Genomic DNA, 27,964 nt, shown 5'->3' with positions numbered 1-27,964 from the left:
CCATTGGTGTTATTCTTTATCTGGTAACAGCTAAGTAGGAAATGTTGCTGCAATTACATAATTTGTCCGCCAGAGGGAATTATCCACTAGAGATGATACCACGTTGCTTTTCATTACTAATCAACTGCGCTGCATCCAACCTGTAAGGAAGCAACAACAAAACATCTCTATAAAGCCAATTTCTGAGTTTAATCGTAATAATCAAGTTAGGATCTTATCTTAGTCATTTGAGGGATCGAAGCCCTCGTTAAATCAGCAGATTTCAATAAGTTGCATTACTCAATTTCATGGAAATAAGGTAAATATTCACTTCAGTTTGTCATCGTGTGAAATGTTTGCATACAAATTTTCGATAGTTAACAGTAAGAAATGTCAAGATCGCTCGAGTAAGTATCATAGTTTGGGAGCAATGTTACTTTATATGACGTTTTTCAGGTGTTTGAGTAACTTTAGCCCCGTTGTGGTAATAATATAGTGTAAAAAAATACAGACCATAATTGTCGATAGAGTGTAATGGGGCAGCCAGTTGTAGACTGAATAAAGCCAAAAATAATTGGTCAAAACATGCCCGAAAGAACTGCATAGATTCTATATAAATACATATATGTACATATATAAAGATTTTATTTCTTTGTCTGGGATTAGTGCTTGAGATCATTGTTTACCATGTAAGTATTAGCAAATAGTGGGTATAGGATATTTAGAGGTGTACTCATGCTGTTTATGCCACTAAAAACCAATCTAATGGAATACAATTTAACAAAATGTGATTAATAGTACAGTATTTTCATGATTATAATGCGCACCACATTATAAGACGCACCCTCAATGAATCACATTTTATTTTTTTTTCCATATATAAAGCACACTGGATTATAAGACGCCCTGTCTATTTTGTACAAAAATTTAAGACTTAAGTGCGCCTTATAGTCGTGAAAATACAGTATTCTTTTTTTAAAGCAAAAAAGCACCATCACAAAACGTCTCTAAGGTCAAATCAAAACACATTATAACAGGAGTTAAATTCCCGCTAAAGCATGCCAAGCTTAGTGGCACATTTCGATATAGAGGGACGCATAATAGGCGAGGATCAGAAAGCTAAACAAGAGGGTCTAAAAGATATCGAAGCAGATTAGCGGTGCTTCCCACGTCGCAGACAGCTGCTCATAACCACATTGGGTCGAAAAGATTTCACTAGCAGATTAGTGACGGGCGGGCTCTACAACACCCGCATTGCTGCCTGTAAAACAATAGCGCAAACTGCAGGATAAGTGTGTGCACAAACAAACAAAATAAATCCATATGCTCTCATTACAAAGAGGATTTTCAGCTTCAAACGTTGAGGATCAAACAGGCTGTCGCATATAACCCTTCTTTCTCTTTGCTTTTCTCTCAGCAGGGCCCCAAAAGCTCAAAAAAGGCCCTTTAAGGAGCAGTAAAAGAACCCAAATCCTATTTGTTTTGAGTTCTCCCTTCTCAATAATTCACTATATATTGTTTGCACGCACTCTCAGACAGACGATGTGGTTTATTGTCGAATTCCAGACAGCGATGTATTACAATATGAGGCAATAATTACAGAGAATGATGGGAAATGTTATAGAAAAGGATATTGTGATGGAACAGATGGGTTAATTGTTAAAAGAGAGCAATGAAAGGGTGGAAAATGACAATAAATGCTTTTGTTAGTCTATAACATGAGTGAATATTTATGCTATCTTGCTATAAGTAGCACTACAAAGTAATCATATCGAAAATATGTAACTTTTCTTTAGATTCAGTATTACTTTACTGCATTTTACACTGTCTTTAAACAGATAGGAATGAAAGGGTGGAGAATTATAGAAATTGCTTTTATCAGACTATAACATGAGTGAATATTTATGCCACCTTTCTATAAGTAGCATTGCAAAGTAATCACAAAAGGGGGGCAGGTAAGGTTCGAAAATATGTAATTTTTCTTTAGATTTAGTATTACTTTAATGCATTTTACACTGTATTTAAACATACAGTACTGTTATGCCTGATTTCTTATTAGTGGCATATATTCAAACATGAGTAAATATTTATGCTACCTTTCTATAAGTAGCGTTGCAAAGTAATGACCAAGAGGGGCAGGTAAGGTTCGAAAATATGCAATTTTTCTTTAGATTCAGTATTACTTTACCGCATTTTACACTGTCTAGTAACCAGCTTCTTGTACTTTGTTGAAATCACATGACTGTTATGCCTGACTGCGTATTAGTGGCATATATTTAGCATTTTACCACTGCAGGTGCACTCATATAAATATGCAAATGAAGGGAAAACACACCCAACAATGTTTATTTATGTGTTTCCATCTTCTCAGGGTTTTCAAAAGGGATCATCACATATACGCAGATACGAGTGAGGCCATGAATGACGAGGCCATTAGTGGACACCACAGCTGTGCTGATGTTCAGGTATTCATACTTTAGTTGAAATGATTCTTATGGTCTTTTGGTCCCCGGTCTTTTGGTCGCCAGTCAAATGGTGACGGAGAGTTTACTGTTGAAACCAGCTCTCAAAATTATATTCATGAGAGAGAGTTTAATATCTAAGAGAAGTTTAATATCTAAGTACTGTTTAATATCTAAGTACTGTTGAAACCAGCTCTCAAAATGATATACATGAGACAGTTTAATATCTAAATATCTACTGTTTTTAACAGTACTTAGATATTAAACTCTCCCTCTTAGATATTAAACTCTCTAACATAAATACAATTTTGAGAGCTGGTTTCAACAATAACCTCTCTGTCACCATTTAACCGGCGACCAAAAGACCGGCGACCAAACGTCCAAGCCATCACTTTGCAAAGGTAAACATTTAAACAAATTATTTTTATTGCACTATGGTAGTAACAATTTTGGATTAAGCATTTACTTCAAATTTATTTTTGCATATTCTTTGACCAAATTCTTGTAAATGAGTGTATACAAACACGTGATGGTGGGATTTAAAATTAAACTCCAATAGTGTTCCGTATACTTAGTGAGTCAGTTGGACTAATTCCTCAACAGACGTGCACTTGGTGAGCTGACAGATGAGTTGTCTAAAGTGACAGTTTCTATGGAAGCATTAGTGCTTTATTTTTTTTCTCTGTGTGTATTATTTTCCCTTTTTAAAAAAAAAAAAACCCATTCGGTTAGCTTTCATCTGGTGCAGGCGTCCTAAGCTTTTTCCGGCTTGAGACAGAGAGCGATTTACATGTAGCAGCCAGATTTGTCACCGATGCTATTGCCAGTGCCATTAAATCTCACGGGTGGGCATTAATACACTGTTGTTTTCCCCAAGAGAAATCAAATGGTAAATAAAAACTCTATAGAGATATTTTCCTTCATAAAATAGGCAGTTTGCTTAGGGATTCAAAGATTAAAAAAAAGAATCTGTCAGGAAGATTGTTGGATTTATTCTGTAATACTATTATATATATGTGTGTATTTAATCGTTTTTGTATGAGAGCTTCTTTGATTTGTCTGGGGCGAAATTGGGATCGGAACATGTTACAGAGTCCTCAACAATGAAAACAAGGTACATAGTCCTGTTTCTTTTAGACAGTAGTTAGAAAATTTTATTTAGTTGCCCCACTTCTCTATCATAAACCAAACCGGTAAAGTTAATACAGTGGAAAAGTTGACTTGTCGTGGACTGTGTAACAGGATAGACCATAATATAGTACAGGGGTGGGCAAACTTTTGGGCCTAGGGGGGCCACATTGACTTTAAAAATTTGACAGAAGGGCCAGGTCAGCACAAGATACGATACAGATAAAAAAGTGCATCCGTTAAAAGTACATATGCAACATAAACAGGAAAAAAAGGACTAAACTATTAACATACTCATCACTCATCATTAAAGTAAAACGTATAAAGTACAGTCAAGTAAAAAGGAATGTATTAAGAAACATTAAAATATCATTTAAAAAAACGATAGAGGGGCTGTAAAACATGAAAAACAAATAAGAGTGGACAGAGCTACTGCCATTGGCTTCCGCATGACGGGGCCATCTTGGGAGAAAAAAACTACATTATTTGGACAACGTCGGCGTGCCAGATGTGGCTCGTGGGCCGTAGTTTGCCCATATCTGTGCTAGTGCCTCTTCTTAACACTGCAGGTTTAATTTATAGCACTAGCTGCATATCCCAATTATACCCAATCCTTATTAATACATATTAAAGTAAATAAAGTACAAATTGACTTTATCCATCATGATTTTCTTACACATGACAATCCTATGAATGAAAATAAGAAAATATAACATGACAAATGGTTGAATTGTCAGTGTAATGCCATTTTCAGTGGCTGTCATTCTCCTAGTGGCTGATAGATGTCATCAATGGCCCATTTAAGAGCTTTTCGACTGTCGCCTTTTCTATTTTCGAGCATCTCAAGTACTTTGCAGTTGGAGATGGTACAGATGGCAAGGCCTAAACGCAACACTTCTCCACACATTTCACTGTTCGCGCAGTGATATCAAAGTCAACTCAAAATGGAGGCTGTTGCCATCAACTTGAAACAAATTCTCACACTTCCAACAAAATTGTATTGTGAGTGAAGTCGCTGTAGATTTTTATAAAAAAATAGTCATTTTTTGGTCAGCATTCAAGCACAGATGTCCCCCCCCCCCTCCCATCGTCATCATCACCCTGTGTCGATGCGTGTGTTAAATAAAAAGTCACATCCTCTTAAAACATTTCAGCTGTGGATTTTCATGGATAAATACTTACAATTATAAAATGTTTTAATCCAGATTGCATTCAGATCATTTATTCCAGCGTTTAAATCATGGATTGACAAAATTAAATATAAATAACAAATGTCCTAGATTTATGTCAAGTGAGACTGAAACGGACGGTATTATCGACTTGTCCATTTGCCCACAAAGTGTCAAAATTAATAATGCCGAGTATGATTGTGATGTAATTCAAGTGCCCTTTTGTACTTGTAGTTTATAGGAAATTTCCCATGTGGACTTAAACTGTGAATAAAATAGGAGGGATTTTGTCAGTGAGGTTGTGACAGCTTTAGTGCTTTATATTTTCTTAAATTTGTATTTTTCTCTAAGTTTCTAGGATGGAATTAAAATAAAAAGTGTTTTTTTAAAATTATAACTTACAGTCAAGTCCATTTAAAAAAGAATGTGTCATAAACTCACCTAATGGCTTCTTAAATTTGTCTTTTTTAAATTTTAAATTGAGGTTTTTCTAGTATGGAATTAAAATGTAAAGTGTTTTTTTTGCATTATAACTTACGGTCAAGTCCATTTAAAAAAAAGAATCTACCATAAACAAATTCACCCAATGAAGATTGTATATTCCTTACCATTTTTAAAATACATATTTTAATAAATACCCAAATATTTGAGGAAGTTTTAAATTTTAAATGGAGGTTTCTAGTATGGAATTAAAATAAATAGTGTTTTTTTGCATTATAACTTCCAGTTTAGTCCATTTAAAAAAGAATGTGTCATAAAACAACTCACCCAATGAAGATTGTATTTTCCTTACCATTTTTAAAATGCATATTTTAATAAATCCCAAAAATATTGTATATATATAGTATGTTTAAATTGTCCACTCCCATCGATAATCATCCTATGACCAAAATACCGTAAGATTCACTCTACATTTCCACAAAAAACAAACCAAAAAACCTCAAAACAGGAGTTCTAACTCATTTAATCAAAAACAAAATAATTTCTAATATTGCCCATCATTAACAGCCTGAAACAAAATAAATCATCATCATCGAGTCACTGCCATTTAAAGATGATCATTTAATCAATAACAAGACATCTTTCAAAGTTACCAAAAGACTAAAAATGTACTCCCAGCACCGAAATATATATTTACGCCCGTGTTAAATTCCCTAACAAGAGGTCATCTGTGCCTATTTCCGTAAAACTGCAAGGAGTTTACTTTGGAGGGTGGCGGAGTGCCTGATTTTCTTACCCGCTGCCAATTAAATGTGGAATGTGGCGCTCTCGAAGGCCATTTGAAGTGTGCTGTGCTTGCGAGTGGTAGTTAGTTAGCGTAGCTTTCATCCGCACAGAGGCCTTTCATTGTGCTCGTAGTCGGGCAGGTTAGACAGGGCCTTATCTGTTTATTTTCCATTTTGTGTATGACCGGATGGCCTGACAGCTTTTTTTTTTTTTAGCCTCACGCCAACTTGGAGACATTTTAGAGCAGGGGTCAGGGACCTTTTTGATGGATTAAGCCAGGAATAGGGAACATATGGTTCGAGAGCCATATGTGGCTCTTATGATGGGTGCATATGGCTCTTAGATAAAATATCTCAATAAAAATATTTCATGTAAAATAGGAATTGTTTATGACTCTCTCTTTCAAAAAGCCTGGATTAAAAAAATCATATTATTTTGAATATTTGACCAAACGTCCGGGTGACCAAACGTCCGGGCCACCAAACGTCCGGGCAACCAAAAACCCGAGTATCGGGCTATAACCTAGTTATTTTTGGTACCTAAGTCATTATTAACAACTTTTTAATTGGTGACACATTATTTTTCACTTGGCCAAAGCTGTTTTCGATCAAATATTCTGATCAAAACAACAAAGTACTTTACTTGGTTAGCCCACTTCCATTTCTGGAATCCACTCAACAAAATAGAGGCTTATATTGGCAGTATCCCTACCCCTATTCTAGCTCTTTCCCTTTTTTACCTGACAGGTTAGGGAAGAGCCAGATGCACCAATTAAAAGAGCCATATATGGCTTCTGAGCCAAAACAAGGGTAACGTTTTAGAGCAATCGTCATAAAAGCTCAATGTCATTGACTGCGAGCACATATTTTTTTTCCACTATGTACAATTTTAGGAAATGATAAACAGGCGGGTGGAAATAAAAAACACACGGACATTAGCACTTGGATTCAAAAGTGTAAAGAAGACAGGAATAAAAGCGAATTTGAACTTAATGAACATGCATTAGCGGCCTAGAAATGCTTTCATCAGCCTTCTTTTCAAACCTTTTGGTTTTCACATCCCTCAGATAAAACATCACAGCCGCGGAGAGCGTGACGCCGTTGAGAGAAAGTCTTTATTTGCTCTCAAATGGGTCTTATCTGAAATAATGAATATGTCCTTGAGAAAAACAAAGACAACCCTACAAAATAGGCAACTCCTCCATGCAGGCGATAAAGAAGGCCGATAATTGTTTTCCAGTCTGCCTGTCGACACTCTGGAAATGAGTTTGTTCTTGTTTAGATCAGAGCCACGCGTCGCTTCCACTCAAATAAAAAAATACAACAAATTTTAAACACTTTTTGGGGAAGCTAGCTCGTCTCATCTCCCAACTGTTTTCAACTCTTTTTTTTTAGGCATGCACTCCATAACCGATCTTGTTTTTGCTCTATTATGTCAAGGTTTGGGCAAAAAAAATAAAAAAAAAACCTTGACCTGACTCCGTCACCCAAATGTACTTTTGAGATGCAATGACAAAAGTTTATAATCTATTCATTTATATTAGCATAGGCAAAAATGTATGGTACTAATTGATCCAATTGCAAATTGCATTGCTGAAAACCACCAGAAAAAGTGGCAAAGTTGCACAAATCAGGCCAGACAAACTACGGCCCACGGGCCACATACGGCCCTGTAGGCTTTTGAATCCGGCCCGCCGACGTTGTCCAAATAATGTTTTTATTTATTTTTTATTTTCCCCAAGATGGCGCCGTCACACGTAAGCCAGTAGCAGTAGCTCTGTCCACTCTTCTTTGCTTTTCGTGTTTTACAGCCCCTCCATCTTGTTTTAAATTACATTTAAATATTTCTTAATACATTCTTTTTTACTTTACTTTGTAGTACTTTATACTTTAATGATGAGTGATGAGTATGTTAATACTTAAGCCCTTTTTTCTGTTTATATTTCATATGTACTATTAACGGATGCACTTTTTTATATGTATCCTATCTTGTGCTGACCCATCTGTCAAATTTTTAGAGTCAATATGGCCCCCGGGCCCAAAAATTCGCCCACCCCTGTTCTAGCATCTCCATATTTTTAGAAATTGATCTTAGAACTTGAATAAAAATGCACCTCCGTACAAATATCTGACGTAAATTTCTATTTTGTACCCAGCCTCCAGTGGCTATCTCCAGCACTGCAGGGATGTATTTCTCCATCCCTCAGCTCCGCCCTTCTTCATATCCCTCGAGAACCCGTCGAAGTCCTCCCTCGCCACCGCCTCGTTTATTTAGACCCCCCCACCCTTCCTTTTCTACCTCCGTGATATCTCAGTTTGTCATTACAGTTCATATTCTTAATTATGCAGTAAATGTCCTCGAGGGAATAACACGGAGGCCGCTACACTGCAATCTGTCCATATGGCACTTAATTAAAAGTTTTCTTAAGAATAAATTGCATTCAATTCAATTAAAATTGTAATGTCATCGCGTAATAATAGGCCCAGCCTCCTACCACCAAATAAAATAAAATCTATTCTATGTTTTTGCAATAGGAAAAGTACATATCTGCCCCCCCTATACTAAAAAAAAAAAAAAGAAGCCCCCTAGTAGAAAATATGCAAAAAGCAAATATCACCAAAGCCTCCTACATGCATGCCATCGAGCCTCGGGGCTGCAGCTCCGCTTGAACATTCGAGCTATTTCCAGATTCCACTCTTGGAAATTCACACCATGACAAATGAACCATTGGAGTTTCGGAATTCCTATTTATCTACCGCGCGCAGAACCACTTGATTTGGGTGTGAAGAATAAAGGAATTATACAGACACCAAAATAAAATAAAAAAAAAGAATATCAGATAATTTCAGGGATACATGATAAAAATGAATGTTTACACAAAAAAAGATGGAAGCATCTTGATCAGATGGTGGGCGTGTCCTAAGGAAAAATAGCATCCTGACCCATTGATATACGCCCCCCCCCTCTCTAAATCCTTCAGGATTATTTCCAAGACAAGGCAGGTCGCTTTGAACAAAATCAACCTTTTAATTCTGTGATAGACCGACAGATCCTTTAAAGTAGGAAGGCCTGGCTTGTTACTGCAAAGGTAAATGCAAGCGTTGTATGGTGATGACGAACTATAGCAAAAGTATGGTGCTTGGAAATTTGGTCGCTGGTCAAATGGTGACGGAGAGTTTACTGTTGAAACCAGTTTTCAAAATTCATGAGAGACAGTTAAATATCTAAGATAGACAGTTTAATATCTAAGAGAGAGAGAGAGTTTAATATCTAAGAGAGAGCATTTAATATCTAAGAGAGAGGGTTTAATATCTAAGTACTGTTTAATATCTAAATACTGTTGAAACCAGGTCTCAAAATTATACTCATGAGAGAGAGTTTATTATATAAATATCTACTGTTGATTCATGAGAGTTTAATATCTAAGTACTGTTCAAAACAGTAGATATTTAGATATTAAACTTTCTCACGAAAATAATTTTGAGAGCTGGTTTCAACAGTACTTAGATATTAAACAGTACTTAGATATTGAACAATACTTAGATATTAAACAGTACTTAGATATTAAACAGTACTTAGATATTAAACATTACTTGGATATTAAACAGTATTTAGATATTAAACAGTATTTAGATATTAAACATTACTTGGATATTAAACAGTACTTAGATATTAAACTCTCTCTCATGAATATAATTTTGAGAGCTGGTTTCAACAATAAACTCTGTCACCATTTGACCGACGACCAAACGTCCAGTCATGAAAGTAACATTATCAAAAAGAAAAAACATGCATCTCATATTTATCAAATTATCACCAAAAGATCTCCTATTTTTTCCTTCATCAATTTCCTCGCATGTGATAGAAAAGGACATCGGGAAGTTATTCTGTCGGTTGCGAGATCCCGACGCGACTGTGGCTGTTTAAGGAGGCAGTGATGACTTTCCTTCTCTTTCACCCTGAAGGGTAAACAAAGTGTTTTTCTTGTTCAAAAAATGCACAGGGTCTTGGCTATGGCGTGGACTTGGCGGCTCACTCAACCTCACTCGACAAGCCCCTGCGACCAGCAGCCTACAGGTGATAACACACACACACACACACAGAAATATACCGGTGGGATTGTGGTGACACATTTCGGCTCTACATTTATGAACTATTCAACACTCATTGTGACCTATAACACTCATAAGTCATTTTTCGGTTTAAATTTGGGGAAATTTAGCAAAAGAGGTCAATCAGCCGGAACAAATAGCAGAAAAATGTTGAATATTAATGGTTTCCCAATAGAAAATAGTACAATTTTTACCTATTTATTACTGTTAAAGTGCTTTAAAATACCACTACACTATCATTTTGAAGGCATGTGGTTTTCGAACATTTGTCACTTGTTGCTTCAGTTCAAAATAAGGTTCAAATCCATCATCCGGCTTCATTCAAAAGGCTTTCTATGACAGTACAAAAGGAAGCTGCACACTCGTTTTGTGGTCTCCACCAGCTCTTTAGACTCCCAAATATTTCAACTCTTTGACATACCTTTGATTCTAACACACAGCAGGACCATTGGTAAATAAAGACAAAAAAAATGGCTATTTTCCTCATCAAAGTGTAACATTTTTCTTCAAAGTCACCCTAACAGAAGCATACTCACGTGAAAACTGTGTTTGTATGGTTCAACGGGGTTTATGGATATTAGTTTGTGTGAATAACTTCCACTTGGATGTGATGTTGATTGCATTACCACATGAACTACTTGGCTATTGTACCGTTCCCTTGGGTTAAGATTTTCTGATGGACCGGCTTCCGGATCCTCTCGATACTGGGAAAGGTATTCAAGGAACCAGAAGGACACTCTGTGGCCCAGTTTAGCCTACTGGTTTTGGGTTAAGGGCACCTGACCTACACAAGCTGGTTGCATTCCCAACTCAGACTTATTTATAGTATATGGGTTAGTTTTTGGATTTTCCATTCCTCTCTTGTTCTTTTTACAAATGTATTTATTTATACTAAATTCTGTTTTAGACACTTTCAGAGTATATGACTTAACCCTGGGGTGGGCAAACTTTTTGGCCCGGGGGCTACATTGACTTTAAAAATTTGAGAGATGGGCCGGGTCAGCACAAAATACGATACAGATAAAAAAGTGCATCCGTTAACAGTACATATGAAACATAAACAGAAAAAAGGGGACTGAAGTATTAAGATACTCATCACTCATCATTAAAGTAAAAAGTATAAAGTACAAAGTCAAGTAAAAAGGATTGTAGAAACGGTAAAATATTTGGACTAAGAAATATTTGTAAGCATTTAAATTGTTTAGTCTGAATGTACAATTTCCTTTAATTTCAAAATCATACCCTCCACTTGAGTTGAATTTTTAATGACATTTATTTTAAGATATACCATGATGGGGTTATTTAAGGATTTATTTTTAATGAATGCCAAATTCATTACTTCAATCTTCATCACATTGAAAAACACCATGAAAAGAATGCAGTTCTTTGATTAAAAATCATTAAAATAAAGAAATAAGTCCACAAAAAAATGACGAGATGTTCATTCTCAATGCAATCTGTCTTCAGTAAGGCCACACAAATGTGAAGCGACAAAACTTTTTTGTAGGGGGGGGGGTAGTTTTTGGCACTATTGGCAGACAGAAAAAAAAGATCCATCTGTTGCTCTTAGATCATTCATTATTGGCACTATTGATCACATCACTGTAATCCCCTCCCAAAAATGTGAGAAAAAGAAAAAAGTTGAACAGCATAGAAAGCGAAAAAAAAACCTTAGCCAATTATTCACTAAAAACTTTCTTTTTTAAAAAAAACTGATCTTTTGCGAACCGGTAAAACAAATATTGAACACTGAACAACACTGACTCATGTCACATACAAAATGTACTGCCGTCAACGTACTTGCCAAACTGATGGAATGCGGATGTACAGAAAACGCGGGTGTTCGTGTATGTGTGTGTGTGTGTGTGTGTGTGTGTGTACACACACACATATTCACATTCTTTCTTGTCTCATTGGCAAGCTCATATCCCATCTGCTCTCCAGGGGAGCTGACAGAGAGATAGTTGTCATTATAGAACATCTCCACTCACGCACACATACCGTATTTTCACGACTATAAGGCGCACTTAAAAGTCTTACATTTTCTCCAAAATAGACAGTGTGTCTTATAATCCAGTGTGCCTTATATATGGAAGAAACAGAAAACAAAAATTGAAAAACCAATACTGTCGGATATTAAAAAAACACAAACGCCCGAACTGAAACAATACTGTTAAATATGCAGATGCCATCTTAGTTTACAACATCTTCCATCATATAGCTCCTCCCCCACTGCAAGATTTTATACACAAAAAATCCAAAACATCAACAATGGCTGGCTCTAGAGGTGACTGTGAAGTAGTGAGTACTTCATACCTGGAAGTCAATAGCAATTATCGTATTTTCACCACTACAAGGCGCACTTAAGTCTTAAATTTTCTCCAAAATAGACAGTGCGCCTTATATATGGAAAAAATGTCATTCATTGAGGCTGCGCCTTATAATGCGGTGCGCCTTATAGTGGTGAAAATACGGTACGCAAAGTCACACTGCAAAACCGCTAACATTTACTTTTTTAAGCGGACCGACCATTTTTTCGGCTAATTGACTGTCAAAAGGGTTGCGGAGATTAACGCGAAAGAGCCGAAAACGGTCGTTTTTTTTCTTATTTGTTATTGATATTTACTAGGCAGACTATATGTAACCCCATCCTCGCTCATCATCATCATCAGGATTAGCGTTTAATGGCAGGCTCACGGCAAAAAAGCGCACCCCTGTCACCATCTCCCCAGATTAGCCGACGCTTTGGCTCGGCAAGACATAACTTTGTCTTTTTCAACGGGGGAAAAGAAGCTTGGAAACAGTGTTTTTATTTCTTTATTTTTTTGATGGTACACGCCGGGTGGTTTTAGCTGGGGTTTTGTCCTTCTGTTCTCATCCCAAATGATTGACTGCGACGGATTAAAGTTGTTTTTATTTAAGAAGCGGACATACGCTGGACGAATAATGCAGGATAAGAAGACTTTTGCTAAATGACAATTTGTGATAAATGTCATATTGTTTAACTAACTTTCTAGTTTGGTAGTTTAATTTGTTTTGGTCTTTTATAGGGGATTTTAAGGGGATAGTGCAGCCAAAAAGGGCTGGGTAATAGGCAGAGTACACCCTGAATTGGCATGACCGGACGTTTGGTCGCAGGTCTTTTGGTCGCCGGTCAAATGGTGATAGAGAGTTTACTGTTGAAACCAGCTATCAAAATTATATTCATGAGAGAGAGTTTAATATCTAAGAGAGAAGTTCAATATCTAAGTACTGTTTAATATTTAAGTACTGTTTAATATTTAAGTACTGTTTGATATCTAAGTACTGTTGAAAACAGCTCTCAAAATTATATTTATGAGAGTTTAATATCTAAATATCTACTGTTCTCAACAGTACTCAGATATTAAACATTACTTAGATATTAAATAGTACTTATATATTAAACAGTACTAAAATATTAAACAGTACTAAAATATTAAACAGTACTAAGATATTAAACTCTCATGAATATAATTTTTGCGACCAAAAGTCCGGCGACCAAAAGTCCGAGCACCTGAATTGGTTGCCGGTCAATCAGATGGAATAATTAGACAATCTTTTCCACGTACACTCGAACAATCTAGAGTGACATCTTGATAAATCGAGCATCTTTGCAAGTAAAACAATTTCTAGTTTTTAGATTTTATTTTCCTAAATGATTCCTACAAAACGTTAAGTGGCGTGGCACAAGTTATGCAATGTTATCTGGCTACTGCAGTCCAGTCGTTTGCGTGTCAAAAGAACACCGAGAACATTACTTTTGTGTACATTACAAACGTGTGAACAGTCACATTAGTCATTCACAGCACCTGGTGTTGATGGAGAGGGTGGCAGTGCAGCTGATGGTACAGTACTGAATATTAATGCTTTTTAGGACAAAATTTCAACATGAATTAGACGCCCTATATGCATTCACTAGCACATTTCTCTCATTCAGATAATCTAGTCACGCAACACCTTATTTTAAACATTTTTCCTGTCCTGTCAATATTTTTATGGCAACTTTTTAAAAAAAAAAAATACATTTAACGGATCTGTTTGTTCTTTAATGCTTTGCACGCATCTGTCTGCTCCCCATTTGTCTACGTATAATCACTTCTTCTTCTACTCTCTGCCGTACATACTACATCGACGAATCCTCATTCCCTCGCCGCCCCGGACCACTGCCGCGCCGCAACCCCCCCCTCGTTGCCAACTCGCTGTCGCTATTAACTCCCATAGCATCTTATGTATTGCCAAAGCAGATTGTGTTTGGAGGGCAAGCAATTAAGGGGGAGGCAAACTCAAAACTGTAATGTAATTTTGGCTGCAATATTCACGGACTAGAGGGGGGGAGGGGGGAGTTTTGGCGGTGGGTAAGGAAGGCTGTCGCTCAATGAGGACGGCTTAAGCAGGACAGGAAGCTGCAAAGTCAACACCGTCGAGAGAATAATGATCCCGAGTGGATATTTAGCGGGACGGGATCTGGCACTTGCCTAATTACGGGAGGCCAAATGTCAAGCCTGCTCGCTGTCAGCTTGGTGGAGATTCTATTTCGCATGCCGACTTTGTGGTTTTTGTTCTCCTGCAAGTTTTGCCATTTTTGTGCATCTCATTAAGGGAGAGATTTGCCCTGTAGTTGTTCAAAAAAATATTTTTCCAAACTAAAGCGCTTAAGCTCAGTCTACTGATTCCAAGAATAACTTATTTTGAGATAAATATGTTGTTTTTTGATGCCTCAAGTTGTGACAAATTTTTGTTACGGTATTTTTATGACTAAATTTGACAGATGGGCCAGCACAAGATATGATACTGATAAAAAAGTGCATCCGTTAAGAGTACATATGAAACATAAGCAGAAAACAAGGACTAAAGTATTAATATACTCGTTACTCATCATTAAAGTAAAGAGTATAAAGTACAAAGTCAAGTAAAATGTATTAAGAAATATTAAAATGTACTTTAAAAAAAGATAGAAGGGCTGTAAAACATGAAAAACAAATAAGAGTGGACAGAGCTACTGCCAAAAAAATAAATTATTTGGACAACAATTAAAAAGCCTAACATAATTTTCCCATGTATGCTATGGACTCGCTTATTCTTTATCCTCTGCCTTAAAAACGTTATTTTATTGCAATGTTTGAGCTCATAAAACAAAATCTAAATTGTAGTTGCAAAATAAGAAAAACAACTTTTGAGTTAGGAAAGAGAATATTTAAAAAAAACAAGTTTTTCTACTCATTGTAACTGGTGCATGCAATTCACCTCAAACAAACTTACCACTGTCTTTCATAAGAGCGCTACAAATTCAGAAAAACATTCAAAAACAACAAAAACCAGACATGACTTTAAGTTAATAGCAGAACTCAGAATACAAAAGGAAAAAAAGACTTCAAGTTGATGTTTTCTGAGCTGAAACGCCCAAATAGCCTCATTCTTTTCTATGAGAGGTCGCAATCCTGTCAGAGTTTTTCACAAGACGCAAGCGCTCTAATCAAATAAAAGCTGTCGGACATTTTTTGCCGGGTTCTTCTCTGCCAAGTCGTGCTATTTGAAAATGAAATTATTCCGCATTTACAACTACGCCAGATACAACAACAAGGTGAACGTGTCAAGGTTTTTTTTTTTTGCTGTGTGGGACAAAATGTCATATTCTATGTATAAAAACTGTTATTTTTTCTTCTCCCAATCCATTCCAGAGCAAGGGTGTGAGGTGAGACGACTAGGTGTAAGAACTAAACCAACCCCCACCCACAACTCACGCTTAGGCGACATTCATTTGGCGGAGATATCCGACGTTTGAATGGAACGGAATGAGCTTCTTCCCATTCAGAGGAGAATGCAGTGAATGGACGCCGGTTCATGAGGTGAGAACGGTTCATGTAAAGAAACGAGAGTTTGTGTTGAGGTGACTCCGTTACACGGCAGAGGCTATCCGTCTTGACGTGTGTCGGCCGTGCTCCCAATTACTCCGGTTCAATAGACTGGTTCAAAATGCCCCAGAGTCGTGACCCCTTTGTTTGTGCTCCTCTGCTACTGTAAATGTTCCAAGCCTCCTACTCTTGTTGCCCTATTGGCGTTTCCCATACATGTTAAAAATGACTCTCCAGATGCATCAACCAGTGTGTCGGACCGGGTGTTCGGACTTTTGGTCGCCGGTCTTTTGGTCCCTTTTGGTCACCGGTCAAATGGTGACAGAGTTTATTGTTGAAACCAGCTCTCAAAATTATATTACTGAGAGAGAGTTTAATATCTAAGAGAAAGAGTTTAATATCTAAGTTCTGTTTAATATCCAAGTACTGTTGAAAACAGTAGATATTTAGATATTAAACTCATGAATATAATTTTGAGAGCTGGTTTCAACAGTACTGAGATTATAAAAAGTAATTAAATATTTAACAGTACTTAGATATTAAACAGCACTTAGATATTAAACAGTACTTAGATATTAGACAGTACTTAGATATTAGACAGTACTTGGATATTAAACAGTACTTAGATATTAGACAGTACTTAGATATTAGACAGTACTTGGATATTAAACAGTATTTAGATATTAGACAGTACTTAGATATTAAACTTCTGTCTTACATATTAAACTTCTCTCTTAGATATTAAACTTCTCTCTTAGATATTAAACTTCTCTCTTAGATATTAAACTTCTCTCTAAGATATTAAACTTCTCTCTTAGATATTAAACTCCTCTTTTAGATATTAAACTTCTCTCTTCGATATTAAACTCTCTCTCATGAATATAATTTTGATAGCTGGTTTCAACAGTAAACTCTCTGTCACCAGTTAACCAGAAACCATAAGACCGGCGACCAAACGTCCAGTCACTGTCAGACCGTGGTTCAAGTCTTTTCCGCCGGAGGTGATCTCGCGAAGGTGCGAAGTGGGGAACGGTGAGGGGGAACCCCGACTGGGCAAAAAGACACACATAAGACCCCCAACCACACACACACACACACACACACAATTACACACACACACACTCACACACTCACTTGCACGCGTGTCAGACAGAGCCCCGCAGTCCCACCTTTGACACTAAGCTTGAAGAAGCAGGAAAACTGGCTCATCCCCACTAACACAGACTGGCAGGTGAGGCTAAGAAGCCTCTGTTCTCCCTTGCTCTTCTCTCCCTTTCATTCCTTTACTTTCACCTATTCCTGTTCCCTCGTATCCATCTGTTCATTCTCTCAGCATACAAACCCATGCCAAAGCACCCCCCCACACCCCACACACCCCTCACTTCGGTGGCTGCGGGCTGCAGGTTGAACTCATCTGTCAGGATCAGAAAGGGGCTGGAGTGATGGGAGACTCCTGTTCCGGCAAGATAAACAGCCAGCATAGATCAAAAATATTCTCCCTGGGAAGACACACGCGTTGGCGCATGCACACCCACTCGTGTACGCAAAAAAAAAGGCGTCGGGATGTAGGGTTTTCGCGCCTTGTCAGCTTAAGAAAAAAAATCGTGCGGCATTCCAAATTCAGGAGCTACTTTAGTAGTTATTTACAAAAGGGAGGGTGAAAAAAAAAGTTTGAATCGGACCAAAACATTTGGCAAGAGGGGGGACCCAAAACCCAAGTGACAAGCACATTTTTTTTTTTTTTGGATGTGCTACAGAGAGTTTGATGACATTATTTAGTTAGTGTGACTTTTTTGTGTTGTGAATGCCCACACTAAAAGTGTTAACAAGAATTTTGGAAAAGATTTGGAATTCACACTTTTTTTTTCTTTTTCCAAAGGACAGAACGTTCAAACATATGGCAAACTGAAAAACAATTAAAATATGGAAAGGGAAACAGTGTTAAGCTTATTGGGCTGGGAAAAAGGGGGGATAGGAAGGATTGAGGTAGGTCATGTTTTGGTGAGGAAGAAAAGAACAATAGTACCCATTTCTTTTTCGTGACTGGACGTTTGGTCGCCGGTCAAATATACTTAGATATTAAAAAGTACTTGGATATGAAACAGTACTTAGATATTAAACAGTACTTAGATATTAAACAGTACTTAGATATTAAACAATACTTAGATATTAAACAGAACTTAGATATTAAACAGTACTTAGATATTAAACAGTTCTTGGATATTAAACAGTACTTAGATATTAAACAGTACTTAGATATTAAACAGTTCTTGGATATTTAACAGTACTTAGATATGAAACAGTACTTAGATATTAAACAGTACCTAGATATTAAGCAGTACTTAGATATTAAATAGTACTTGGATATTAAACAGTTATTGGATATTAAACAGTACTTGGATATTAAAGAGTTCTTAGATATTAAACAGTACTTATTATATTAAACTCTCTCTCTTAGATATTAAACTCTCTCTCTTATATATTATACTCTCTCTTAGATATACTCTCTCTCTTGGATATTAAACTCTCTCTTTTAAGTATTAAACTTTGTCTCTTAGATATTGCAGTTGTTTTTCCTAACGCAATTGGAAAGAATCGATAACCTTGTAATTCTTTTGATTTGAGGCCTTAAATGGGCATGCCGCTCAGGAGATATGCTAATTAATAGATGTCTTCCTTGTATTGTTTTATAATTCTATTAAAGTACAATTATTGATGAACCTATCAATAGGGAATAAAGATACAGAAAGATGGATTGCACTGATGCACTAAAAGGACTCAGTAGCAATGTTTATTTTTCCTATTGACTGCCAACAGGTGGACGTTGAAGTACATTTTATTCCTTTTAGCCAATAAAAAGTAAAGGTCGCCAAGCTCTTTTATTCCAAGCGTTTAAGTAAAAAGTGTGTTTTAATAAAAAACCCACATGTACCGGTCGATATAGATTGTCATAAAACGACAAAGAGACATCGCAAACATCTGAGCCAGATGCCAAAAATTCCTCTAAATCTTCCATTTGATGTTTGAAGAAGCCTCGAGTGGGAAGAAATACGAAGAGAAAAACGGGAAAGGGATGGAAAGAAAAAAGGGGAAAGGAGAATAAGACAGGAGGGAAAAGAACATTAGTGAAGGCCGTGCCAAGTTCGAGATCTGCCTGCCCGAGGTGAGCACAGTTGCATTGTGGGAGATGGTGGAGGAATTGGGGGGGTTTTGGTTGGTTGTCAGGTATGTCTCTGTTTCTATCTGAGTACTCCAACATGTGCCTTTTTCTTTCCCTACTGCTGCTCGCCCGGATAACAAATCATTCCCTACAGCGCCTTCTGTTAACCTCGTCATCGCTGTTAATAACATTTGGAGATGCTAAGCTTGTAAATTAGCGAATCTGGACCGCGCAGATATTATTTATGCTTGTCTTCTATCCTGAAAGACTTGTCTTGATGGGTAAATTGTGTTTAATTCTTGGAGGAAGCCTTTTTTTCCTTTTTTTTTTTTTTACCCCTCACCACACAGCATGAGATGAGATTAATCCCTTGACAACCTTTGCGGGTGTACTTCAGAATTGCTCCCAAATGTCACTGTGAGATTTATGGAAGGGGAGGGAATTTGCAAAAAAATGGGGGTGCAGGCCTTGCATAAAATAATAATATTAATAAACGGGGTACAGGCAGTAGGATAAAATCAACAGAAGTGAAGTTTTCTTGTGATTATATTCATGATAATTAAAAGTTACACATGTCGCCCTGAGCTTGTATATTTGACTAAGCTGTTTTCTCCTTTTTATGTCCTTTTAGGCTATAGTGAGTCTCCAGGCCTCATTTTCCCAACCTGAGGGTCAAATGTGACAACCTGAGAAGTTCAGACTGGTTCTGATCCGGTTCCAACATCCCAGAATCATGACCAAAAGGCGACTGGCAAAGGGGCTATCGCTTTCCTGGCGACCCCAAAAGATTTGCGGCTATAATGCTTGTCAAGCTAAATCCATCATCATCATCTTCTTACTTCTCTCATGAGGTTAGTTAATTCCTGTGTGGTCCCCTTCGAGCTTTTTTTCCATTTGTAGTATAGTTTGAGTGATGTTTTCAAATAGCCAATAAGAGTATAGTCAACAGGGTGAAAAATTACTTGGTAAACCAGAAGAAAATGTTATAGTTTTTGGAATTTGGACATGTTAGAGTACAAAATATTACAACTGGTCCATGAACGGTAAGTGACAAAGAAATACATACATATGAACGAAGGAGTTAGGTTCTGAGCACTTGTTCATAAGTTGAAAGTGTTCATAAGTTGAAGGTGTTCATAAGTTGAAATTGTTCAAATTGAAGTTGATTCAGTGCTATATTTTGTTTTATAAATTATGTTTAAGGCCTATATAAGTATATAGAAGGTTAATATAAGTGCATTTGTATGTTTAAGGCTTGTATAAGTAACCAGAATTGGTTTGTACTGAAAAAAAACCATTTGATAAAATGGAGAGAATTCATACAGTACAGTATACATACATTAGGGAGACATTTACTAGAAACTGGCCGAAATAAGCTATCTAGTGACGATTGCACAGTTTTCTTCTTTTTTCCATCGTAAATGATACGGTAGCACTGTATGGCATCATTCAATTGATTTGCAACCTTTGTGCAACGTTCAATATTTGGGTCCTGCAGCTCGATCTTTTTGTTTATAAATGGTACTGATGGTAGAACAATTCAAGTTGTATTCCCGTGCAATGCTCACCACTTTCTCACGCGCATTAAGCTTCTTTATTATGAACATTTTTCGACATAAACGCAATTTGCAGACATTTTCGTATGTACCGTATGTTCGTAAGTAGTCGTAGAGCGTCTGTACTTACAAAAGCATTTTTATTTTAGGATGAAACATGGCGCGATGATTGAAAACAATGGTTTGAAATGTTCTAAAGGAAACAACATAACATGCAAAGTAGTCAGCTTTTTCCTGATTGATTTATTTTAATCCTATAAATGTAAAAAGGACATTTCCTCTGCTTTTCAAAAGATCATTTAAGGTAAAGGTTTATTTCAAAACCTTTTTTCGCCAAAGCAAAAGTTAGTGTTTAAATTCAAAGTTCAACTTCATTCCTGTGTGTTCAATTTAAGAGCCCCACCAGTCGCAAGGTCAATCTTCTTTCAGGGATTTCTTTTTGTTCGCCCGACAAAGCGACTGATGCATTCTTTGAGAGTGGCCCGACAATAAATGCTCTCGCCGAGGTCATAACGTCAACATTTGTCGGCAGGCTTTCATCTACCGTGAATAATAATAGAAAGAGAGAAAAACCCGATGTTTTGAAAGTTTTCAACTCTTCCAAGTGATTGTCGTAACCGGACGTTTGCTCCCCGGTCTTTTGGTTGCCGGTCAAATGGTGACAGAGAGTTTGATATTGAAACCAGCTGTCAAAATTATATTCATGAGAGAGTTTAATATCTAAGAGAGAGAGAGTTTAATATCTAAGAGAGAGAGTTTAATATCTATACTATTTAATACCTATACTATTTAATATCTATACTATTTAATATCTATACTGTTTAATATCTAAGTACTGTTTGATATCGAAGTACTGTTTGATATCGAAGTACTGTTTAATATCGAAGTACTGTTTAATATCTAAGTACTGTTTAATATCTAAATACTGTTTGATATCTAAGTACTGTTTGATATCTAAGTAATGTTTAATATCTAAGTACTGTTTCATATCTAAGTACTGTTTAATATCTAAGAACTCTTTAACATCTAAGAACTCTTTAATATCTAAGAACTCTTTAATATCTAAGAACTCTTTCATATCTAAGTACTGTTTCATATCTAAGTACTGTTTCATATCTAAGTACTGTTGAAACCAGCTCTCAAAATTATATTCATGAGAGAGAGTTTAATATCAAAATATCTACTATTTTCAACAGTACTTTTTTATTAAACTCTCTCATTAATCTATAATTTTGAAAGCTGGTTTCAACAGTAAACTCATTTAACCGGCGACCAAAAGACCGGCCACCAAAAGTCCGAGGACCAGTGATTGCGTATGTGCGACACAGGTTTGTCTGACACTGTCTGAGTAGATTTGACAATTTTTCTTTTAGGAGATCCCAGATTACCGCCGATAGAGAAAAACCTGTCGTGTTGCAACGCTGTGTTTATTTATCGGAACAGACTCCTCTCTATAAAGTGACAGTCGACACGACGCTCCTATAAAGTGGCACGAGATTCCATTTCTAGACTGATTGACACAACAACCCGCTGATCCGGACTTGGGCATCTTTGTAGAATTTAACAGTCTTTGGCTAACCGTGCTGTAAAAAGGATTATTTTAAAGGACGAGAGAGAGAGAGAGAGAGAGAGAGAGAGAGAGAGAGAGAGAGATTAATGTTCGCTATGAGGAAAATGTCCTTAGCAGGCATGGCTGTCAAACAATAGGAAATGTACAGAAGATGCCTGATTTACATTTCAGCATCGGGTTAATGTTGACATCACAAACATAGTTTTAGGTCAAGCTATCGCGCAGAACTGGAGTGTTCTGGCCGGGCTTCTACTTAAACGTCAAGCTCCGTCTGTGTTTACGGGCCCGGGCTCATTTGCGGTCACGGCCGGGTTCTCTCGGGTCTTGTAAAGAATGTCGGCGTGCAGTGGCTTAGCCGCACTCAACGCAGAACGTTTATGTCCGTGAAATAACGGGACAAGAGGGAGCGAGTTGATGTCTCTCACCGTAACGCTGCTTTCTAACTCAAGCCAAGTGTTTTTATATTCACCGCAAAATTGAATAATACTAAGTGGTAAATCCATTTTGTCAGTTGTTTTGCATTATTAAAGAAAGCATAGCTTAAGACTACTGAAGAAAACTTGTATTTTAGTTGAAAAAATTATGAAAATTACCTTAAATCTCCTAAAAGTTGTAGGGCTGTAACTAGCGACTATTTAAGCAATTGATTAATCTACTGTTTAATTCATTTAACTAATCAAGTAAATGGATAGCAAACATTTTGATCTAAAAACAAAGAAATAAGTCTTAATGCTTAATGCTAAAATGTTTAGTTTGACCATTTGGGCCAAGATTGCCCTTTAAAAAAGAACAATAAATAGTAGTAATGTTGTATGCATTGTTTTATCCTCCCAAATCTATAAAAGTGTTGGGTTCATCAATAATTATACTTTAATATGATTATAAAACAATACAGGGGGACATCTGATTAATTATAAATATATATATATATTGAATTAATTTGGCATCTCCGATGATATTCTTGCAAGAGAGAATTCATTCTGACATTTCTCCTGCCCATTTAAGGCCATAAATACAAAGCTCACTGACCATGTAATCCCCGAGAACATCAGAATAAATCCATGCTAGATCCGCTACATGTAGACTTGCGGCCGGAGCCAAGCGAGGCCATTATGGCGTGGCCTCCACGCCTTTGGCAAAGGGGCGCTAATGGGTCGTCGACGAATTGACTTTTACGCCATTAGGAAACCTCCATCTGGGAAATCCTACTTACTCTCATGATGCAGTACAGCAGCTGTTCCAAGTTTTAGCTTTAAACCTACAATCCCTTTGCTATCATGAGTCTTCTTGTTGCTTGTCGCCTCGCCTTTGCAGATCAGTCGTCCCAAAATTTGGATCGACTGTTCATTTTGCATTATTTATGGCATCTGATTAAACGTTCCGTGGCTGGATGTTTGGTCGCCGTTCTTTTGGTTACTGGTCAAATGGACCAGAGAGAGTTTACTGTTTAAACCAGCGCTCAAAATTATATTCATGAGAGAGTTTAATATCAAAGTACTGTTTAATATCTAAGTACTGTTTAATATATCAGTTCAGTTTAATATATCAGTTCAATTTAATATCTAAGTACTGTTTAATATCTAAGTACTGTTTAATATCTAAGTACTGTTTAATATATCAGTACTGTTTAATATATCAGTACTGTTTAATATATCAGTACTGTTTAATATCTAAGTACTGTTTAATATATCAGTACTGTTTAATATCTAAGTACTGTTTAATATATCAGTACTGTTTAATATATCAGTACTGTTTAATATCAAAGTACTGTTGAAACCAGCTCACAAAATTATATTCGTGAGAGACAGTTTAATATCTAAGTACATGTAACAGTACTTGGATATTAAACTCCCTCTCTTATATAATTTTTAGAGCTGGTTTCAACAGTAAACTCTCTGTCACCATTTGACCGGCGACCAAAAAACTGGCGACCTCAGAAACGTTTACTACAGTTGTGTATCTGCCTATCTTTGGACCACATTTCACAAATCTTTGTCATTTTCGAAAACCTGACACTTTTTCACCCAAATGCGTGTTGACTGTTAGAGCTATCTATCTTCCCCAAAATTTTGACCAGGACTGTTGATGTCACACACTCAGTTGCAGTAAAAAACCTTGACTAAATAAGGGAATTGCCTTAGGTCAACCCAGCAGTCTAAGCAATTAGCGCATGTAATTTCTGCTTAGTCATTTTTCTTCTCCAATTCTGGATTGACCTGGATTTTTCCCAATTGCTGAGACTAAATAAATAAATAAAAACCCAACAATTCCTGCCTGGGGGTGGCGGGAAGTGAAAAGATGGGGCCAGCTGGTGCTTAACGCGGTTACAAATGCAGGCTGACAAGTTTTTTCTGTCCACCCTTGTCTGGAAAACTGAAAATAATGTGCAAAACAAAGCAAGTTGGTCTCAAGTGGGATTCAAAGTCAACTGTCAGGACAAATGGCTGTCAGCTGTAGCTTTTGGCGCCCGTGTCGGAAGTACGGGGGGGAATTCTTTGCGGCGACAAAGAAGCTAAGAGACAAATAAATGGGCTTTTAAATCTTGGAGCCAAATGAAGCGACCCAGGCGATGGAATTAGAATTCCCGAGACCCCTCGGTTCGTCTTTCCGAGGGGACGAGTTAAGGGCCAACGATCTCTTGCTTTGGCCTGACGACATTTTCCTAGTCCAGAGGGGTCAGCGGTGGGCTGTCTGAGAAGCTGGCAGCCTCCAGGGCTTCACTTGGGGGTTGTTTTTGAGATGTAGGGGGATCTTGTGGAGGCTTGGCATGCAGTGGACACTGACTGCTTCCAAATAGCGCCGTCTGTGCCAAAGCCCGGCGAGCTTTTGCGTATTACACCACACGTACAGAAGCGCTCCAGGCCCAGTGATTGCAAGGCTCCCCGGATAGATTCATAGAAAACCCACTGGGTGCCTTATTTATTGGCTTGCCTTGGAAATGTTGCACAACTCTCAATACTCCAAACAATTTTGTCTTGTAACACGGGATCAGGCATTTCCCAGGTGCTTAGTTGCTCTCACTGTTGTGTCATCTTTGCAGGATTAAGTATATTAATTATTTTTATATTATATATTTTGTTAATGTGTGCGGCTGCACAAGATTTTAGTAGATTTTTTCGAGTGTAACTGTGATTGTTTTTGCTCTGAACTTGGAGGAGGCCGTGACCGGACGTTTGGTCGCTGGTCTTTTGGCCGCTGGTCAAATGTACTTCAATATTCTACAGTACTTAGATATTAAACTCTCTCTTTTAGATATCAAACTCTCTTTCTTAGATATTAAACTCTGTCTCATGAATATAATTTTGAGAGCTGGTTTCAACAGTAAACTCTCTGTCACTATTTGACCGGCGACCAAAAGACCGGCGACCAAAAGACCGGCCACCAAACGCCCGGCGACCAAATGATTTTAGCTTTAGTCTTTTTTTTGCTGCATCTCTTTCGTGTATAACAGATATCTACGAGCACTAGGCAGAGCGATTAATTGTTTTCATACTTTTTTCCCCCTCACTTATCGTGTCCCGCAACGAATTAAACCCATATCTCAAAGTCCTACTGCAATTAGCAAAAATAAGCGAGGTTGGAATTCCCAAAAAGTCTAAAAATATTCTATACAAACAAATTCCCCTAACATAACCTAATCCATTATCATTAATCATCATCTATTCCCCTATTCCCTAAATCCAACTAACAATTTCCCTACAACCCCCCCCCCCCCCCCACATAGTTGAAAGCTTAAACGTTTCCACACTTTAAAAAAACATGAAAAGGTATGCTAATGAAGCCACTCAGCAAATTCATGAGCAGTACGAAAATTTAGATAATTGCTGCATGGGAATATCTAATCCTACCGTTATTTCCATGTATTTCCCCATCCCTTTATTTACTCCCTATTCTAACCCCTATATTTATTTTACCTCAAGTCGTCCCATGGTCCTTATAATCCCCTTTTCGAGCATCCTTTACCCCACGTTCATTCCTTGTCCCTCTGCCTCTTCATGTTACCGTATCCCTGAGCCGAAATCCCTCACCCCCCCATAGCCTAGCGGTCCCCTTGTATTCAATGTCTCTTCCCTCATCCGTTTATCACTCGCCCTTGTTCCCGTTTATCCCCGAGGGTTTTGTTTATTTGTGTTTCGAGCTGCTTTTACAGCTTGCCACTGACCCCACCTATTTTCTCACCAGTCATTTGAACAGCAGGACTGCTTTTGCAGCTACGCCACTAATTAACATACCATTAACATAATATTTGCATGTGTGCATTAGGGTGTTAATGGCGAGAGAGAGAGAATAACAGCCCCCCCCCCCCCCCCCCCCCTGTGTACGAGCGACGTTCTTCTGAAGAAATAATATACATTTCATGGGAATATGACATTAAAGCGCCCACGGGATGTTTGGTTACTTTTAAGTTTCGACGTGAAAAGTTCTGTCCACCTACGCGATAACAGATGACGTCCAATCACTTTCTCTTATCGTTCTCCATCACTGTTTTTTGACTAATGACTTGTTGTGAAGTACACCTGCACTGTTTTATCATATCATATCTTATAAAGCAGACGTGCAAATATTTTAATGCTCTCTAGAGCAAGAACTTTTATCACATACTTTGGAAATTAGGAGTTTTATACATTCTTTTTTGTTGGTCTTCCAACTTTGCGACCATGCTCAACGCCTACATGTATCCAAGAGAACTGTTTCCTCAATTTTTGTGGCGCCCATCTGTCGTATACAGGTGGTGCAAAATTTGGTAGCATTTGGCTTTCAACCAGCTATCTTACTTTTTAGGACTGGGTCAACATACTTAAATATTTTGTTGAATGGAGTTGTATTTTATCCGAGGAGTTAAGAATGATGATATGATGCTTGACTGGGTGTTCTATTTGAGCATTGGATTGTTGAGTTTTGCGGGTCTAAACTGGTTTTAGGGCATAGTTTATCTGGCCCAAAATAGATCATTCAAAAGAATGGAAGAAGTCTTTGAGCATAGGTTGTTGTGGTTTTTATTACTGGTCCATTTATGAATGGACATACCAACTTCCATGTGGTATTTGTGGAACTCTTCTGAAATCTTCAAATCATAATTGGCCGAGTTTGTTTGTTTATTACATATTTTTTTGGGGGGACTAGCCTACTAAGTTTCAGATTGAAATTGAATTTATATTGCCAGTTGCCAAAGGATAGTCATAACCAGTCCAAAATGCTGAATTCAATTTTATATTCATGAGAGAGTTTAATATATAAGTACTGTTTAATATCTAAGTACTGTTTTATATCTAAGTACTGTTTAAAATCTAAGTACTGTTTAAAATCTAAGTACTGTTTAAAATCTAAGTACTGTTTAAAATCTAAGTACTGTTTAAAATCTAAGTACTGTTTAAAATCTAAGTACTGTTTCTCAAAATTATATTCATGAGGGAGTTTAATGTCTTAATATCTACTGTTTTCAACAGTACTTGGATATTAAACAGTATTAGATATTAAACAGTACTTAAATATTAAACAGTACTTATATATGAAACAGTACTTAGATTTTAAACAGTACTTCGATTTTAAACAGTACTTCGATTTTAAACAGTACTTCGATTTTAAACAGTACTTAGATTTTAAACAGTACTTAGATTGTAAATAGTACTTCGATTGTAAACAGTACTTGGATTTTAAACAGCACTTGGATTTTAAACAGTACTTAGATATTAAACCCTCTCTCTTAGATGTTAAACTCTCTCTCATG

At 37.1% G+C, this 27,964-nt stretch overlaps 2 long non-coding RNA genes across 2 annotated transcripts in view; both read left to right on the top strand.

The window, feature by feature from the left end:
* The first annotated feature begins 3 nt into the window (after window positions 1-3).
* Window positions 4-10,795, top strand: LOC144181170 (uncharacterized). Its single transcript, XR_013324628.1, has 4 exons — window positions 4-298; window positions 2,351-2,444; window positions 9,969-10,042; window positions 10,746-10,795. It is a non-coding gene; the product is annotated as an uncharacterized LOC144181170 (long non-coding RNA).
* An 8,955-nt stretch (window positions 10,796-19,750) lies between these two features.
* Window positions 19,751-27,964, top strand: part of LOC144181273 (uncharacterized) — a 52,879-nt gene continuing 44,665 nt past the window's right edge. Inside the window, exon 1 of the long non-coding RNA XR_013324637.1 lies at window positions 19,751-19,961. This is a non-coding gene — a long non-coding RNA (uncharacterized LOC144181273). The remainder of the gene's footprint in view (window positions 19,962-27,964) is intronic.

Source organism: Stigmatopora nigra, chromosome 23 (assembly GCF_051989575.1).
Source record: "Stigmatopora nigra isolate UIUO_SnigA chromosome 23, RoL_Snig_1.1, whole genome shotgun sequence".
Lineage (NCBI taxonomy): Eukaryota > Metazoa > Chordata > Actinopteri > Syngnathiformes > Syngnathidae > Stigmatopora > Stigmatopora nigra.
The sequence above is the reverse complement of the archived record's forward strand: the minus strand, read 5'-3'. Positions and strand labels throughout refer to the sequence as shown.